General features: G+C 47.3%; 1 pseudogene; it reads left to right on the top strand.

Annotated features, from left to right (window-relative positions):
• Positions 1-4,037: 4,037 nt before the first annotated feature.
• On the top strand, positions 4,038-4,906 carry LOC117719945 (NADH dehydrogenase [ubiquinone] iron-sulfur protein 3, mitochondrial pseudogene; annotated as a pseudogene).
• Positions 4,907-5,304: the final 398 nt, after the last annotated feature.

The following is a 5,304-nucleotide window of genomic DNA, read 5'->3' as shown; positions in this document are numbered from 1 at the left end:
ACTCAACACAGAGCAAACAAAAATTTATTCTTTAAGTAGGATTTACCAGGGGACAAACAGGAACTTAATTATAATTAGAAATCTTAACTTGCAAGGACTTAACATAGGACAAATGCGAACTTCTTAACAGCAAACAGAACTCTAATCTTGCGAAGTATATTTTTCCTGATTTGGTCTCGCAACCTGAACTCAATTCCCAGGACCCATGTCAGAAAGCTCACAAACTCCTCTAATACCTATGACAGCCCCCTTTTGGCTCCCTGAGCACCAACACACGTGGCCTTTATTCATTCAGACATGCTAGCTTGCAGGGGATTCCACTAGGCTCCTCCCAGGGAAGTAACGATGGCTTACATCATTGTCACCTGCCGCCATTGCTGACCATCAGGTGCGAGCACAAAAAAGGGCAGCTCACCACCTCGGTTGGCTCTCTGTTCCCACGTGTTTCTGGCTGGTCTTTCTCTCCCTTTTTCTGCCCTCTGCCCCTCCCCCTCCCTGTTCACTGCGCTCATCACTCTGCTCCTGTCTGCCTGCCTCTATCCCTTCTCCTGATTCTCCCTCCCCTGCATTCCCCACCATAAATGCCCTTTATACCAGATTTGTTGCATAGTGGGATTTCTCAGAGGGCCCCTTGGCGTGAACACTCCAAGTACCCCATGTTGGCATTCCTTCTAGGGTCTGCCCAATAGGTAGGCCTGGCTTGCTATAAAAGAGGCTGTTTGGCCCCTCCCTGCTCTCTAGGCCCCCTTTCTCTCTCTGACCCCTTTCCCTTCCCCTCCCCCCCCCACGAGTTCCTGGCCTCTCCTCTCCCCCCTCCCTAGTCGTTCTCTGCCCCCTCTCTGTCTCTACTCCCTTCTCAACTCCCCTTCCCATGCCCCTAAATAAACTCTCTTCTATACTTATACCTGTTGTATAGCTGCTACCTCAGGGGGAAGGGATGCCTCAGCATGAGCCCGCAGAGGCACCTCTCCCACCTCACCATACTGCGCCCTACAAAACATATCCTGGCTTTTTTATAAAACACAACACCCCTCCACACACACCTCATTGTATTTCATAGCAAGATATATACACTTAAGTAAAAACATTTTTTAAACTTTTTTTTTTTTTAAAGCGGTGCACACCTTTGCCCCAGGATTTGGGAGGCAGACGCAGTTGGATCTCAGATTTCAAGACCAGACTGGCCTACAGAGTGAGTTCCAGGACAGCCAAGAATACACACAGAAAAACCGTCTGGAAAAGCCAAACCGAAACAACAGAAAGAAGCAGGTATTGTGTTTTTTCGTCTTTGATCCCAGCACCCGGGAGGCAGAGGCAAGTAGATCTCTGAGTTTCAGGCTAGCTCCTGAAAGTGCTCTAGTGAATTCCAGGACATCCGGGGCTACATAGAAAGACCCTTGTCTTATTTTTAAAAGAACACAAATATTGTACCATCTATCCTTGGTTAGGTTAGCTTCTTCACCCATTCCCAGCTTGGCCTTTAATTAGCTTAGAGGCTGAGCGTGGCTTTTTCCTCTGGCCTCTTGCTTGGTGTCCAAAGAGCCAGGATTTCAGTCCACCACACATGGCATTTTGTTTTTCTGAGACTGGAGCCTCAGCTGGCAGTGAGACCTGGGATCCTCTCCCCTAAGCATCTAAGTACTGTGATTACAGGTGCACACGGATTTATCTCACTGAAGGACTACGCCTTAGATTCCCTGATCCGCAGATGGACAGAGGGGCGGTGCTATGCAGTAAATGTGGCAAACTTCCAAAATGGCTGACTCTTTCCTCCCCCTCTTGAGCTGAGACAAAAGCCAGGCAGCTTAAAACAAAGGTCTTGTGGGCTTTCTCTCCAACCAGGAAGCCCCCTGCTGATGGACTGGCCGGACAAGTTCCAGTCGGATCAGGATTTCTTTGGGGCCCACCCACATTTGTCCAGCCTCTTTTCAAACTGACCAACTCTATAAATTAAGGGAGGAGGATTCTTCAGCAACTTAAAAAAACCTCAGCCTTGAAGAAGTGACTGTGTTTTTGGCTTCCTCAGTGTGTCTGCTCTGAGTATGATTCCTCAACCCTAATTTAAAAAAAAAAAAAAAAAAAAAAAAAAAAAATCTGCCGATTCTCTCCTGCTACCAATTGAGCCAGAGATTTTTCTTCCTTTTAATTCTTTAACTGTCGAGAAAATGAATCCACTCAAGGCCCCTACACTATACTGCTTTGATTTGATATTCCAGCAAACAGGTGGGATTGAAGAACTTTTTTGTTGTTGTTGTTTTTCGAGACAGGGTTTCTCTGTGTAGTCCTGGCTGTCCTGGAACTCACCCTGTAGACCAGGCTAGCCTCAAACTCAGAAATCCGCCTGCCTCTGCCTCCCAAGTGCTGGGATTAAAGGCGTGTGCCACCATCGCCCGGCCGGGATTGAAGAACTTAATACTGCATAAACATCGACTCTCTTGGCTCTCCCAGATGCTCGAACTTAAATTTATCTTGTCCTCAACTCTAAACTTTCTTATTCCTGCCTGTAGGTTCCACTACGAAATATTCTGAAATCGGCAGGATATAAAGCTTAGCTTTAGGTGATTACCAGGAATCTAAAACTCAGACATCTTTTTCCCTTCACTCCTCGTGCTGGTGGCTGAACCCAGTCCTTCTAGAACACTGTAGAAGCTCTACCTTCTGAGCCTCAGAGCCCAGGCTCCGGACAGTCCTTACTCTTATCTTCCAGGCAGCCTGACTCCCAGGCTTTGCACTATCTCCCAACACCCGCCTGAGGCGACTTAGCTCCTGGTTTGGGGCACAACTCTCTGGCTCCAGCTGTGTGTGAGTGCTGGCCTTTATCAAGCCACAGTTAGCTACTGGAGAATCTCCAGTCCTTAATGACCGTCCCTTACCCAGGGGGCTATCCAGATGCCTCCAGTCTCCATTTCTCCTATGTTATTCAGTGGGAGATGGAGCCATTACTGCTCCAGGTGTTCTTAATTACCCCCTTTGGGCTCTCAGGGAAAGTGACTCAGGTTTTATTCTCCCCAGCCCCCAACCCCACTACACACTCTGGCTGGCTGGCTGGCTTGCTGGCTTGCTCATTCAAGTGTGAGTTTGTATGTGGTGTATATTTGATACAGACTTGTTTGGAACTCAACATGTAGCCCGAGCTGGCTGGCCTTATACTCCTGGTAATTCTGGTCAGCCTCCCATGTGGTAGGATTACAGACGTGAGCCACTATGCCCTGCCCAGAGTTTATTTTTCTTTCAAGGGGGAAAATACAGGCCACATGTGATGGTTAATCTTGGCTGTCAACTTGACTATGTCAGGAATCAGCTATAACCCAAGCATCTGGGCACACCTGTGAAGGATTTTTTTGGTTGGATCATTTGAGTTGGGAAGACCCTCCATAAATCTAGGTAACAGCAAGCATCTGGTGGCGGCTCATATGGAAGAAGAAAGCATTTGCTTTTTTGCCTGCTTGCCTGTGTTTTCTGGCAAGTTTATCTATGCTGTGTTGGAGGCATTCGTTATCTGGTATTAGAACCTACTTCTTCAGAACTTCAACGAAGACTGTAGAAGAGCAGGTCTCTAGTAATCCTCAGGGCTCCAGTACCAGGGAACTGATAAGACATCCAGTTTTGAGGGTTGAACAACTACGTGATTCTTGACCTTTCTGTCATGAGACAGCCATTGCTGAACTACCCAGACAGCCTGTAAGGCGCTCTAATAAATCATTCATATATATGATGAAAATGATATATTCATTCTAGCTATTCTGTTATATTTTAGAGAACCCTTACCAACATAGCACACTTATGTAACAAAATAATATTCTTTAAAATGACTTTTATTTTGTATTAAAAGAAATATATTGCCGGGTGGTGGTAGCGCACGCCTTTAATCCCAGCACTTGGGAGGCAGAGGCAGGCGGATTTCTGAGTTTGAGACCAGCCTGGTCTACAGAGTGAGTTCCAGGACAGCCAGGGCTATACAGAGAAACCCTGTCTTGGAAAAAACAAAACAAACAAACAAACAAAAAACCCCAAACAACAACAAAAAACTCGTGTGTGTTCTCCCGCTACTTAGTCGGCACCTTAAGGAACATGGCGGCTGCTGCAGCCAGGGTCTGGTGGCGTGGGCTCTTGGGGGCCACTTTCGTAGCAAGGGGGGGGCTGGGCGACCCTCAGTGCTGTTGCAGCGTGTGAGAAGGGAGAGCACGGCGGCTGACAAGCGCCCCACTGTCAGACCCAGGAATGATGTGACCCACAAGCAGCTCTCAGCATTTGGACAGTATGGGGCTGAAATCTTACCTAAGTATGTCCAACAAGTTCAGGTGACCTGCTATGATGAGTTAGAAATCTGTATCCATCCTGACAGAGTCATCCCAACGCTGACTTTCCTCAGGGATCACACCAATGCACAATTCAAGTCCTTGGCCGACTTGACGGCAGTGGATGTCCCAACTTGGCAGAACCCTTTTGAGATTGTCTACAACCTGCTGTCTCTGCAGTTCAACTCTAGGATTCTTGTGAAGACCTATGCAGATGAGCTGACACCCATTGACTCCGCAGTGTCTGTGCACATCGCGGCTAATTGGTATGAGAGGGAGGTCTGGGACATGTTTGGAGTCTTCTTTTTTAACCACCCTGATTTAAGAAGGATACTAACAGATTATGGCTTCGAGGGACATCCTTTCCGGAAAGACTTTCCCCTCACTGGCTATGTTGAGCTACGTTATGACGATGAGGTGAAGCGGGTAGTGGCTGAACCAGTGGAGCTGGCACAAGAATTCCGAAAGTTTGACCTGAACAGCCCCTGGGAGGAGGCTTTCCCTGCCTATTATCAGCCGCCTGAGAGTCTCAAGCTCAAAGCTGGAGACAAGAAGCCTGAAGCCAAGTAACTTCAAAAGCATGTAGATCCTAGAGGAAAATGCCTTCCTTACCTAAGGTTGTCTGTAAATAAACTCAGTGGACATTCAAAAAAAAAAACAACTCAGAAATCCGCCTTCCTCTGCCTCCCAAGTCATGTACCACCACTGCCCGGCAAAAGAAATATTATTAAAAAAAAAAATCTATCTGTAATTCCAGGAACTGAAAGGTAGAGGCAGGAGGGCCAAGAGTTCAAGGCCATCCTTGGCTTCATAGAGAATTTAAAGCCTGTCTAGCCTACCTGAGACCTTGCCTCAAAAACATTAATTGAAAGGTTTTAATATGCCAGGCAGTGGTGGTGCACGCCTTTAATCCCAGCACTTGGGAGGCAAAGGCAGGTGGATTTTTGAGTTTGAGGCCAGCCTGGTCTACAGAGTGAGTTCCAGGACAGCCAGGGCTACACAGAGA

Source organism: Arvicanthis niloticus, chromosome 14, assembly GCF_011762505.2.
Source record: "Arvicanthis niloticus isolate mArvNil1 chromosome 14, mArvNil1.pat.X, whole genome shotgun sequence".
Taxonomy (NCBI): domain Eukaryota; kingdom Metazoa; phylum Chordata; class Mammalia; order Rodentia; family Muridae; genus Arvicanthis; species Arvicanthis niloticus.
Note: the sequence above shows the minus strand (reverse complement) of the source record. Positions and strands in the feature narration are given on the sequence as shown.